This window comes from Adiantum capillus-veneris, chromosome 26, assembly GCF_014529385.1.
Source record: "Adiantum capillus-veneris isolate H3 chromosome 26, ASM1452938v2, whole genome shotgun sequence".
Lineage (NCBI taxonomy): Eukaryota > Viridiplantae > Streptophyta > Polypodiopsida > Polypodiales > Pteridaceae > Adiantum > Adiantum capillus-veneris.
The window spans coordinates 5,619,200-5,634,171 of record NC_140956.1 but is presented as its reverse complement, the minus strand read 5'-3'; positions in this window follow the sequence as shown (position 1 = coordinate 5,634,171).

The window sequence follows — 14,972 nt, the reverse complement described above, 5'->3', positions numbered from 1 at the left end:
AAGTTGGCATAAGCCAAAGAATTCATTTATCTTTATGGCCTCGTGTGCAGGAGGGAGATAATGTTCTTTAACTTCTTGCTTCATCTTCTCTCAAGATGGGCTACTAGTGGGATTATCTCTGCAGTGTTGCTTCCGCCAAAGTTTGGCATCTTCGCTGAGACAAAACATGCCTAACATTTTTTGGTTTTCTTGAGCAGTTCATGCAGCTTTGAAATAGTCGTCCACAGCATCTAACCATGCTTTGGCATCTCGTTCTAAATTGGGTCCCTCTCCCTTGAAGGTAGGGAGTTGGACTTGCTTTAGTAGTAATTTTTTCTCTTGAGTAACATAGTAAAGGCTATTTACGCAAGTATTACCCTGGGATTGAATTAGTGGAATTTAGTACTAAATGAAAATCTATATTGTTTATGCTTTCAACTTATCTCATACTCAAAAAATTTACACACCAGATGAAGACAATTGCCAAACCATAAACAAAATTTCTTATAGCATACCCATGAGAACCATAGTATGTACAAGAGCTGATACAATCCATGAAGATGCTACTATGTACAAGGGTAATGACATTCCTATACTAAAATCTTGTGGACTATGGGTGGATCAAATATAGGATCAAAATATACAACATCTTTCGTTCCTCTAAAACTAGGGCCTACACCTATGGGCCTAATTCTACCTGGGTAGATTAGTTTAGACACCTGATCAAACACCCACTGATTTTGTGATACATGGACACCATCTACTACAAGGTTTTTCTCAAGATTCTCTGTCGCAATGAAAAAGTATATTTCAATCACTTGAAGATCTTTTCAGCCCATTTGAGTCTCTTCGTATTTAGTGCTAAATTTTCTAACTCTCCCGCATTATGAAGAAAATTCCATCAGATCCTGACCAATTGATCCTCCAAGTGGGAAGAGAAAATCTCTTATCTAGCCATTTCATCATACTTTTTTGCATTGAATAGCATCGGGATAGGCAAGTCCTCATGAACCTAATGTTGAAACCCATGAATTTGCGATAGGCCTCATTGAAATCTTCCTACAAAGATGAAGATAATTCTCTCTTTTTTCCTCTCCGTTTTTTCAATTAAATACCTCTTTAATTAAATTTGTCAAAAGTCACTTATTTTAAGCTAACACCTTAAACTTTTCCTTAGGTACAAGACCTTAATTAACACACACTTTGATACCAAGTGAGAGGTCCCCAACCCGGTGCCAACGCCAAAGTTGATATGGGGTTCTTGACAGGTCTCTAGGCTTATAAATATCAGTCTCTAAGTAAGAAGGGTCTAGGGAGTAGACCTTTACCATTGAAAATGGATTAGGTCTATAGCCCTAGAAGAAGACCTAGTTCTGTCTCACAGAGCGAAAACGAGACAACATCTTAAAAGTCCAAAACTCTTTTGGCCCTATAACTTCCACAATTATGGGCTAAGGTATCCTCAACAACCACTTTTTTCCCCTAGCAGATGTGAGGGACTCCTCTTCCAATTGAAGAAGTTTTCTAAACATTTTAAGAGTGTGTGCTCCTTGAGATCCTTAACCTAGTAAAACTTTAAAGTGTTAGGTTGAAATAAGTGATTTTTGAGTAGTTTAATTAAAGAGGTATTTAATTGAAAAGAGGGAGGGAAGAAAAAGAGAATTGTCCCCATCTTTGCAGGGAGTTTTGCATTAGGCCTATCGCAAATTCATGGATTTCAACATTAGGTTCATGATGGCTTGCCTATCCAGACGCTATTCAATGCAAAAAAGCATGATGAAATGGCTAGACAATAGATTTTCTCCTCCCACTTGGAGGATCATGTGGTCAAAGATCTGGTGGAAATTTCTTTCATTTGATGTGGGAGAGTTAAAAGGTTTAGCACTAAGTATGAAGAGAGATCTTCAAGTGATTGAAGTATACTTCTTTATTGGGATAGAGAATCCAGAGGAAACCCTTGTAGTAGATGGTATCCAAGTATCACAAAATCAGTGGATGTTTATTCAGGTGTCTAAAGCAATCTACCCAGGTAGAACTAGGTCCATAGGTGTAGGGCCTAGTTTAAGAAGACCAAAAGATGTTGTATGGTTTGATCCTATATATGATCCACCCATAGTTCACAATATTCTAGTATAGGAATGTCGTCACCCTTGTACATAGTAGGATCTTCATGGATTGTATTGGATCTTGTACATACTATGGTTCTCATGGATATGCTATTAGCAGTTTTCTTTATGGTTTGGTACTTGTCTTCATCTAGTGTGAATTTTTTTTGAGTATGAGATAATTTGAAAGCATAAGCAAGATAGATTTTCATTTAGTACTAAATTCCACTAATTCAATCCCAAGGTAATACTCACCTAAATAATCTTTACATTGTTACTCAAGAGAAAAAATTACTATTAAAGCAAGTCCAACTCCCTACCTGTAAGGGAGAGGGACCCAATTTAGAGAGACATGTCAAAGCATGGTTAGATGCAATGAACGACTATTTCAAAGTTGCAGGGATTGGTCAAGAACAACGAACAATGTTAGGCATGTTCCGTCTCAATGGAGATACCAAACTTTGGTGGAAGCAACATTGCAGAGATAATCCCACTAGTAGTCCATCTTGGGAGAAAATGAAGCTGGCAATCAAAGAACGATATCTCCCTCCTACACATCAGGCTATTAAGATGAATTCTTGGTCTAGTCCAACTAGGACTTTCACTGGAGGATTATTACACCAAATTTGTGTCTTTATGAAGCTATGTTCCCCAAATGACCATGGAGCAACAAATTGCTCGTTTTTGTCAAGGCCTCAACAAACCCCTGAGTACACGTATCAAAGCCATGAGGCTTACATCAACTCAAGATGCCCTTCTCAGGGCCAAGCCTCTTGTAGCCAAAGGGACCAACCCTACTAAGAATTATAATGATTTTAATAACTTTAGTGGAAGAGCTAGGGGAACTTTTAACCAAGGATATCAACATCATGGAGTAGCTATGGCAGTGAACTTGGAGAAGACCTTCCCAAATGTTAGGTGCTATGGATGCAATCAAAGGAATAACTGTCTAGAAGAGAAAAACCCTGTAGCTACTGCTAGAGCCATTCCTCCAAATCAAGGAGACAATCTAAGAGGAGGTAGAAATGGAGGACGAGGTTAAGGAAGAGCAAGAGAAGCAAGAGCTTACACAGCCGTAGGAGAACCAACTTTGATGAATGAAGAAGATGAAAGAGCCACTTGTTTGGCCACAATAAAAATTTCAGCAACAATAAAAAGTTTTGTAAACTACTATAAACGGATAATGTAAAAACTTTGAGTTACTTATATATTGTAATGGTATACATTATTTTATTTTCCAAATTACTTAAGGAATTTAAAGTTAAGATTAATAATCAAGAAATTAAGTGTAGATCTAGCAAATGAGAAAGAGGTTCTTGACAGGAGGAAGGTAGAATTTGAATATTTTCCAAATTACTTAAGGATTAATAATCAAGAAATTAAGGGTAGATCTAGCAAATGAGAAAGAGATTCTTGACAGGAGGAAGGTAGAATTTGAATCTTAGGAATGAGATAGTTATCCAAAAACTAACTCACATTCCTTGTGCACAAGATAGCCTTCCTTGAAAAATGACCTAGATGTGGAGGTGTTAATGCACGAGACTACTAGGAAGCCAAAATAACTCTTGGTATAATACCTCTTAAAACCCTTTACATATTGTTGGTTAACTAGGTTAGGGCATAGAGTTGGTACCTCTGGTGTAGTGGTGAAAGCTTGTGCAAAACGCAGACTGCTCAGAATGGCAAGAACTAGCCAAGCACGTTTAGATTGGCAAAGCTGGAATACATAATACTTGTCGAATGTTGATTGCTCTAAATGGTCAGTTAGATCAAGCACGTTGACAAGGTGGATATATGGATCTCTTATATGAAATGGATTTGACGTGGTTTTTGAGATAATAACATTAGTTTGTAAAGGTTTTTAAGATGGGATCAATCCCGAGAGTTTCTTGGATAAATTGAGTAGCAAGTAAGGAATTGTGGGATCTCAAAATAATTATTGAGGAAAGATAAAGAAAATTATTGGAAATAAAGAAATTAAGGATCAACTAGTTGTATAGAAAGATGAACCCACTGAAAAATGCTACTCGGGTGCCAAAAAATTTCTTTGTAAAGAATTCCCCAATTTCGGTTGAGATGAGGACATCTCAAGTTCTTAGGTCGGGGTTATTGTAAGGTGTCGACCTTTTTAGAAGCGAAAAAGTGAACCCTAAGCTTTATTTGAGAACCCTAGACATAGAAACCGGTAACCACTATCTCAAATACATTTAAAATCGATATTTTTAGAATCCTAAGTATGACAAACCTATGGCTAGGAACTCTCAGAACTAAATTCGGGTAAAATCTGAAACGGCTATAACCTCCAAAAGTTTTACTACCACTTTAAATTGCAAAATGAATGGAATGGTTTTTAGTAATTACTTAAGCTTAAGACTTTCATTATAACCCCTAGATATTTTCCCAGATATTTACCAAAAAAGCAAAAAATAAGCCTAAAAATTAGAAAATTTGATTTTTAAAGTAGACAGATACTAGGGAGGGCCATCATTGACCTGCCAGAGACTGATTTAGTAGCAAGGGACACCATCTTGAGCTTGAGGGCTGCTTGAGCTACAAGCTACTTCCATTTTCAGCCTGTGAGTGCTAGGAAAAGCTATAAATAAGACCCTATGCTTCACAAACACTCTTAGACTCGGACGCCCTGGCCAAAAAAATACTTCATACAAATCACTAAGAGAGCAAAAATCTAAGTGATTAAGCAAGATAATTAGTGATAATTTCAGTTAATTTATAATTTATATTAACTTATGTCTATTTTTTTATTAATCTATTAACTAAAAAAGATTAGACCATCCTCTACTATTAATCAATCTCTTATATATCATTGAATTGGTAATTACTTAATCTTAACTTGGATTAATAATCTACTTAATTATTAATTTCTAATCAAGATTACAATTAATTAATTTTGATCTTAATTAATAGGAAATATATTAATTAAGCTTTGTTAACTATAAGATAACTATCAAAGCTAATAAAAATTATTAGAAAGCCAAGAATGTCGTATTAAAATTTTTAAAGTAGGTTCTGTAATTAATTAGATAGAAATTAGCTATTTTTAACAATAAAAATAATTAAAAACTTAGTAAATTAACTTAATAAATCACAAAGTAACTATCAAAGTTAGAAACCATTGTGAGAAACACGGGTAACTAACTCATGAAAAAAAAATAGTTAATCTATTTAATTAAGCTAAAATTATTTAATTTAAGTTATATACTAAAGAGTAAAATTAGTAATTTAGCTTAGATAACTACATGATAATTATGAGGATAAGAAAACATCATTACCAAGATGGATATTTAGCTCACAAATAGAATATCAATTTAGCTATTTAATTGAGCTAAAATTTACTAATTTTAGCTATAAATAAAGCATGAAAATTATTTTATTAGCTGATATAATCACATGGTAATTATCAAAGTTGGATATTATTAGAAATTTAGAAAACATTATCAAAAAGTTAGAATAATTAGTGCATGAATGGAAAATTAGTTCAGCTATTTAATTAAGCTTAAATTCTTTACTTTTAGCTATAAATTAAATAGAGAAATTAACTAATTAGCTTAGATAACTACATGGTAATTATCAAAGCTAGAAAACATCATTAAAAAGTTAGAATAATTAACTCACTAACAAAAAATTAGTTTAGCTATTTAATTAAGCCAAAATTATCTATTTTAAATTGTAAATTAAAGAGAGAAACTAATTAATAAAATTAAATAATTACATGATAATTATTAGAGTCAAAAAATATCATTATCAAGTTTAGATAATTAGCTCATGAATAAAAGATAGTTTAGCTATTTAATTAAGATAGAATTATTTGATTTTAGCTAAAAATTAAAAGAAGAAACTAGTTAATTATCTTAGATAATTAAATAATAATTATAAAATCTAGAAAACATCATTAAAAAGCCAAGATAATTATATTATAATTAGTTAACTAGTGTAAGTAATTATAATAGCTCAAAAACTTGTTTTAGATAAAAATTTAACTATGATAAATAAAAATCACAATTAAAAGTTTTTTTTAAAAATTACTAAAAGTAAAAAAAATTGTTAGAAAGTTGTGAAAATTATATGTTTGGGAGATAGATATTAAGTCTAGTAAATATTAAGTAAAAATAAGCTAATTTTAGGCTTAATAAAGAAGAAAAATTTAGAAAAAAGATTTTGAAATTTATAAGATAATTAGGGAGACCCAAAATACCAAAAAGAAATCTAGAATAAGAATATCTTAGTTATATAATCAAATTAACAAAATTATACTAAGAATTTACCATTTTAAAGTGCAAGTTAAAGAAATGTCAATAGAAAAGTTTTCAGAAGTTAATTAGAAGGTTTCTTAGGCTATACTAAGGTATAAGGAATTGTGAAAATGATATTAAAAGAAACCATGGATCTTTTGTAAACAACTAAACTACTCCAGGATCTAAGCAATTATGATAAGAAATGGAAGTACGTTATAGAATGGTAAGAATCATGGTTTCGATGATTTATCTAATGAATAGACGTTCTTTTCATAAGGATAGAAGTCATCGCTCCAAGAAGACCACAAAAAACCCTCAACCTGACGAGGAGGGCAATGTTCCCAAGAGGGCTAGAGCACAACCACAAGGCCGGGCCTAGTAGTAGGCCTACAAATGAAGGCATTCAAGCCCTAGCACTATAGCAAATGCTCGACCAGTCCCAGGTGGGTCTTCATTATAATTTAAGTTGATTTATATAAGTTTTTTTATAAGTATTAACATTGCATACGTAAAAGAGTGGGTAAGGATGAAATTAAATGAGAAATGGAAGACATCTTCCAAGAAACCAATGTATACTTGTTTATAAAGTAGGAAAGAATAGTTTGGGTTAAGGCTGTTTGATTTAGGAAAGATATGAATGATCATCCTTAAGATAGCAAGATACCTCCGACTCCTTGGTATATATATTGATGAATAATGATGGCTTTTCATCCATGGATAAGTTGGTTATCCCCATGAATGATGAGTCTCTACTCCGTCATGTCTTGATGTTTCTACATAAGTTAGGATACCGTTTCTTATCCCAGGGGAGCCACCCGGTTGTATGGGCAACTGGTTTGGCGTATGAGCGCCCCAAACTTTGGGTGATGGGTTCCACCCGGATTATGAATAAGGAATGGGTGCCGTTTTTCACCCTCAAGTGTGCTTGAGACAAGTGGGCATGGGTCAGGGTTGTCAGGAAATATTATAAGTGACCGTACCTTGTCTTAAGTTCAAAGATGTTTGTTTCTTGAAAGACTATCTTTAATGCTGATTTTCATGACTTGTCTTAACAAATTACTGTTTGGAAAAGCTTTAAAAAAACCATTATTTTAAATGTCAAAAGAATGTGGTAGTAATTAGGAAACAAAAGAATCATGTGTGAGTGCGGGGTGGTAAGTGGGGATTGACGAAGGTTTTCAATCATGGATGGGTGGATAGTTACCTGATTAGTCTGGTAATTATCCATCCATGCACACTAAAAAATTTGTAACACTTCTTCAATTGGAAGAGGAGTCCACCAGCAGTTGTGCCCTCACATGTTTCCAACCCTTCACGCAATTTTCAAGCAGCCTGCTAAAAATTGTCAACTACCACTTGTAACCACAATCTACGTACATAAACCTGTTTCACCGTACTAAACAGTGTTTGTGCACACTACAGCCAAACCAAAGCTTTTTGCACCACCTATATGTAGATATGCAAAATCTCTAACCTTAATATTTTTGCATGAGAATGCACTCTAGATCCAAAACGGCGGTCGAGACACGCCCGGAATGGAAATTTGGCTCCGTAGTGGTAGTCTAGGGGACTACATAGAAACCTAAGATGCACACTCTTCAAGTGGAATCAGCTAAATTGGAGATCGTTGATGATGGCTCCCAGGAAAACCGAAGCCACGTCTTAGAATGTTCTTGCTTGCTGCTCCAAGCTCCTCAAACACAACCACGCTTTGATACCATGCCAAGGGATAGAGAAAGAGAGAGCTTGAGCTCTTGCAAGCACACGTGCACACACACACACACACACACACACACAAAAAGATAGAGGCAAAAGACTGTACTTCTTCTTCTTCACAAACTCAAGATAAGAGGGCTACAATAACATAAGGGAAAATGCAACATAAAAGGGGAACTAGTACAACGGTCTAGTATGAACGGCTAGTGAGTGAGGTGAGTAGATAAGTGTGCCATCACTTTAGTAGGTAGACTAGCTTGATGTAGTCCAGTTGTAGTATCACTGGCAAAGATATGTGTATCCACCAAGGAGCGCCAGTGATGACTATTGGTGATAGTCATCCAGGACTCGTACATGTTGAGCTTGACACCTCAACATGATCCAATCATTTTGAGAGGGAGCCTCCGATAGATCTTGGGTAGCACCAATTTCCTGATAAGCTATTCTTATTAGTACCTATGGAGCTAATAAGTAGGTTAGCTTTGTGTGCTTTTTCTTTTTGGCGAGCATATCATGGATGTATTGGGCATGTTCAATTGTCACTAGTGTGCTCTATTGGTAATCCCAAATGTAAGTTGTAGTGACTATGTGGTTTGTTGTTGTGTAGCGACCTGGCCTTTTGTTGTCTATATGAAAGAATTGCATGAACATGCAAGTGGGTACTTCTGCTTCTTGGCATGTCATGTCGGCAAATGTCACCACTTCTCCCTTCTTTGTGAAGAATTTTATTTCCAAATATTTCTTTCCCTTCATTGTTGCACCTTTGTCTGATAGCTCTAATGCTTTAGAGATTAACTTTGAGGTGATTCATAATTAAATATTTTCATTTTCCCGTAATGAAATTTTAGCTATGCCATCCCCTGAAATGTTCGTAAAGAGCTCATGAGCTCTCTGAATTTCAATTCTTCAAGGTGACAATTGGAAGTAGTTTAAGAGGTCTCTCTTTTCTAGAGCTTCTTTGATGGGTAGATTCCTTGCCAGATTGTAAGCTTCACGAGGTATCATGGGTAGCATGAACATATTAATCTTGTCGTTTTTGTAGATTTCTTCATAAACAATGGTACCTTCTAGTTCGAATCTTTCGTTCTCTATGTATGCGGATACTTCTTTCAAGAAGTCCTTGAGGAAAGTGAACTCCAAGATTTGTTCCAACCTCTTTTTTTTACTCCACCTCTTCTTGTTGTCTTTGGCATCAGACTTCATAGCTCTTGTGAACAACTGTCGCATTTCAAAGAATGATTAGAGCCAAAAGTGGTGTTTTCGCATTTCCAGGCATTTGATGATCTTATTAGTTGGGAACTTTGTTTAAAACACTTGTATGAACCATGCAAAATTTTAACATTCTGAAAAAAGTATGCTTCATAGAAAATTAAGAAAATATAGTGTTTTTTTCTCAGGCTTATGATCAAGCTATATTTTTTTGGAATTATGACCGCATGGGCTTGATGGTGGATATGATGAGATTTGGGTAGAGTATTTGGTTGTGGTTGATGTTTTTGGCATCTGCTTCAGGTTGTTCGTGTCCTGTGTGACACAGATATGATTTTTTTCAATTTGACCACTAGGGGTGATCTAAGGACTCATATCAACAACTCCTTGGGATCAAATTCACTTTGGGTTTTTGGTTGCATTATGTGGGAGAAAATTACAAATTTCTTCCCCTTTTTCACAATTGAATTGGATGTCCATCAAACTTGGTATGCTTCTTTTCCTTGGTGTTTAGAGTTTACTTACCTATCTGTAGTCTGAAGTTGAATTGCTAGGCAAGAGGTAAGCCAATTTTCAATCTTTTAGGTAGGGTTTAATGACTTAAAGAATCATATAGGTATCTACAAAACTCAATTTGATGTCAAACTGGCAATTAAGAAGATAAAATCACGATTTTCTCCTTGCCTTCCATATATGAGCTCTAATTGAAGTTAAACTTGGTTAGACCCTTTTACATGATGATTTAAGGTTGTTGATCCATTTACGCTCGAGTTTGGACTGCTCACACTAGATTTGGACTAGTTTTAGACTCTATCACTGTGAAAAAAATTGTCTTGTGGAATGTGTTGACTCCTTTTTCATGGGGAATATTCTTACATATGGTTTTTATCATAGATTGAGCATGAGTGACGCTTTCATAGTCTATGTTATTCATAGTTGTAGAGTGAGAAGGAAAAAACACAATTTTTTCTCTAGTTAGCATAAAAACAAACCTTTTTAAACATGGTCATACATCCTTTGAAGCATTTCTATGGTGTCACTTCATCAATTAGGTAGATGCATTGAGTATGGAGCCATTTTTCCATCTAAAAGAACTCTTTGAATCTGAGATCTAGTCATCGTCTATTGTGTGGCACAATGTACCATTGTTGACTTAGCTGGGGCAGCCATTAGAAGCTTTGTGTGAGATCTCTCCCCAATCTCACATCCCCTTATTGATTTATGTAGAAATGACATTTTATTGAGCTACGGGAGTTTTTTGACAAAAAACCCTTTTAGACAATACCACTACTGAAGCTACTTCACAAAAGTGCATTGCCCTAGTGGTTTGAAGCCATTGGTTGAATTTGGCACCATTCTGGCCGTGGGGGGAAATGAAATTTTCTACTACAGAGGGTTTCTAGTGTTGCCAAATTGAAATTCAAAGCTAGTGGCATGTTTGCAGACTCAAGGGTAGCCTACACATGGATTTTTGTCATCATTGGGTGCTCCAACCCAGTGTACACATTTTTTTTCATGTTGGCCAACCTAGATCTCTCCGAAATTTTTATCTACTACTTTTGGCATGCACCATCATCAAACCATAATGTACTAGGTAGGGAACATACCTCTCATATCTGGTGTCTAAACTTGAAGTGTGTAGAGTGTAGGACTCACAAGAAAGTTGCTCCAAAATAGCTCTCTCTCTCTCTCTCTCTCTCTCTCTCTCTCTCTCTCTCTCTCACACACACACACACACACACACACACACACACACACACACACACACACACACACACACACACACACTAAAGAAGAAATGAGACTTCTAATGGGGTCAAAATACACATACCTTGGGTTCCCCAATCATTTTTTATCTAAAATTCATAGTTACTCCTACTTCATGTGTACAATGACCACCGTGTCAAAAAAAATTGAAATTGGACGCCGTATGACCCAAATCCGATCATTTTGTCAAATCAAGCCTTTTCAGCTTAAAAAGCAATTTCTGCAACTCATGCAAACTTGATCTTAACTTGGTTATTCTTGCCCCAAATTAACTATTGAAAGTTTTTATATCCTCCTAGAGTCCATGTAATTTTTTGCTTTTTTGGCATTTATTGCTTAGAAAATCAATAAAAAACAACAAATAATAGCAATATTGACTGATTCTAAAAAATAGATAGATAATTAGAGAAAGTTGACTTCTAAAAAAGAATCTTTTGTTTGCAAGTTTTTGACAAAGTGCTTCACTTTTTATTATTACTTTGAACAAAAAGCATTATTATATACATACTTAGACACACCTAAGGGCTTAACTTTGGCATTTGTTAGGGGGGAAATTTTTGAAAAATTGTGTCAGAAATTAGAAATCAAACACAAATTATAACATAAAAGTTGATAAAATAATGAGAAATCAAAAAAAAATTATAACACAAAAGTTGATAAAAATTAGAAATCAAACGTGAATTATAACACAAAAGTTGATAAAACAATGCTATGATTTCTAGGTCCGCATTTAGAATGCCTCCCCCCCTCATTGTCAGAATACTCTTGAACGACGTTATGCCATCAGGGTTGTGTTGTGCATGGTCATCAAAGCAGTGCCTTATGCAAGGCCGTGTAAGGGGCCCTACGTATGCATACTCGATCAATGCATGAAAAAAATAATGTTGGGCAAGAGGTGGGTTTCAAGCAATTTTCTTAAAGGCATTTGACCATGAGTTTTAGTTGTTCTTGCATTAGAAAATGTACATTATGTAGTAATTGTTGTAGCTCAATAGCTCAGTGGTGAATTATCAAAAGGTTTTGTCCTTTAACTATTTGGATTTGTTTGTGAGGTTTAGGTCGCCACACATTGTATTGGGTTTTCACTTTGAAGAGTATTGTGGCGGCTTTGAAACATCATTGTGGGTTGTGGCTTGCATGGAATCTCTTTACTTTGGAGTCCCTTCTGTTTTGCCGATTGCAAAATTGTAATGGTTTTAGTTATCCACACTTGTGTGTATCTAAGTGTTCATGGTTTTGGAATTTGAGTAGGCCGCACATGAAATGCTGATTTTCTCTTTTAGCTATGGAGAAAAAACGTGTCACATTCTTCGAGATAAGCCTTGTAGTCAAACTTTGGGAATCCACATAAAATTTTCTTCAATTCAGGGAGTTCCTTTAGGTATCCAAGTATGCTTTGTAGAAGGTTTTGGATTGGTTTGGCTTGACTTGGACACATGTCTGTTTTGGTATCCATATTTGTTTGGTTTTTTTGTTCTTAACTGGTTAGGTAGTTTTTGAGACTTGCTTGGTGATTGATGGTTGTGCTTCCAAAACAATTGGTTGATCGTCCATGACTTGTACTGAAGGGAGAAAATGACTGGTTGTTGCACTTGCAAGGCTATCAATAAACCCTCTAGCTATCATTTCTTGTATCATAAGCAGTACTTATTGTTGTGTTTTTGTTGCATTGAATCTATTGGCCAATTCCTTGGTCTTTTCATTGCATTCTCAAAAAGGTACCTGGTATATTTCCAAGAAAAAATGACATACTTCACATGATGATCAGCTGTTTGTAAAATACACTTGGGATTTTAATTAGTGTATATACGCCTTGTATTTGCCTTGCCATGGTGTACCAAGTATTATCTGATTATTTGATTGTCAGGTGAATCTCAAGGTAGTACGAAGAAGCTATGGGAACATGTGTATCCATTGATGGTTCCAAGAAAAAATGACATACTTCACATGATGATCAGCTGTTTGTAAAATACACTTGGGATTTTAATTAGTGTATATACGCCTTGTATTTGCCTTGCCATGGTGTACCAAGTATTATCTGATTATTTGATTGTCAGGTGAATCTCAAGGTAGTACGAAGAAGCTATGGGAACATGTGTATCCATTGATGTGATCACTAATCCACTGATTGTCATAAACGTTCTTTTCAACGCTTGTAAGACCAACTTTTTTGCATTTTCTAGTACAAATCCCAATTGATTGTATTCAAATGCGCACCTAAATCGACCAACGCAGGAATAGGTTTGCTCCGAGTTTTGCAAAAATGTATGGGTCCAAACTCTCATTATCTTCCTCAATGCTTGTAATTCAATAAATTTGCACAGTCTTACACATCTCAAAATTTTCTTTTCTCCACTTCCTCTTTGTTGCTCGCTCTCTAGCTTCTTGTTGTGCCCATTGAACCTCCAGATCATGCTTTTGTTTTCTGTTTCTAGTTGATGTGCCCTTTCTAGCATCTCTTGAGCAAGTGGTGTTTCTTTAGCCACCACTGATCCAGTTGGGCATTTCTTGTCCATCTAATGTAGCAAGCTTAGTGGCCTCACTTTGTGATATATAATGAATTATGAATGGTCCCATTCTTTTTTTTTCAATTTCTTTGTTTTCTGCTTAAGAGTGTAAACAAGCACACAATTTCTTGGAGAAAAGTCTTTTGACTTCACATGCTTGTCATGAAACTCTTTCGTGCGTCCTTTTTGGGTGCATATTGCAATAATTGCCTTTAAGCTTATTTCATCCAACTTCTCTAGTTGTTCAAATGGTCGAACCATTCATGTCCAATCCATTCAAGTTTATTTGCTATACGCAAGGTTAAAATAAAAAACTCTATGGGTAAAATTGCATTGTCCAAAAACCATGTTATAAGGTGTAATCCTTCTTGTATGCAACTTTATAGGTGCAAATGACAGAGTGCAACTTTTGATCCCAATCCGACCTATTGTCATTTACAATTTTGGTAAGAATAGTCACAAGACTTTGTTGGTACTCTCAGCTTGACCATTAGTCTGCGGGTGATACAAAGCTGGTTTTCTATGTATGACCATGAACTCATAAATCACTTCATTCACAAAAAATTTCCCTCGATCATTGACAGTCACTAGGCAAACCATATTGTGTGAAAATATTCTCATACAAGAATTGTGTTGTAGTGCATGCATCATTTTTTGTGTAGCTTTAACCTCGATCCATTTGGTCAGGTAGTCTGTAGCAACTATAATGTACTCCTCATGAGACCTATAAGTTGGTGGTGCTATGGGACCCACAGAATCTAGACCCCATTTGGCAAACACGCGTGCTCCTATCATAGGTCTCATAGGCATCTCTCCTTTTTAAGTGGAATTTTTTTCCTCTAGCATTCATTGCACCACCACTGCTTCAATATCCAAGTTGGCCACCAAATTTTGGCAAACATTATAGCCTCAGCCATTTTCTCAGCAAAAAAATGACCTCCCGCTTGCCTGAATGTGCTTCTTGCAAGATCGGCAAGTATTCATTTTTTGACGCACAAATTCTGAGTTTCTTATCTTTGTAATGCTTGTAAAATTTGTTTCCAATCAATTAATATTCTTAGTTGTGGACATATTCGCAGGAAAAGAAACCTGGTTCAAACAATCTACAATGTACTTACTCCAATGAGGTGCTATGGTGACTTGAAATAGTGTAGCATACTTCACATGGGGTTTGCATGTACATGATTTGCAATTCTTAACATACATGTGAGAATAAAATTTCATACTAGGCAAGAAAACTACCATTCTCATCAAGTTTTGGTAGGTTTTGATTTTCCAATGATGAACAAAGTCCATTGTGACATGTGCTTCCCTTGGGTTCAAAGGGGTATTAGAGGCTTTGATACACAACCATAGGATGCCATCTAAACCTCTATGATATAGTCATCCACTGAGCAGTTGAAAAGGATTTCTTTGCTCGATCAATTTCCTATCAG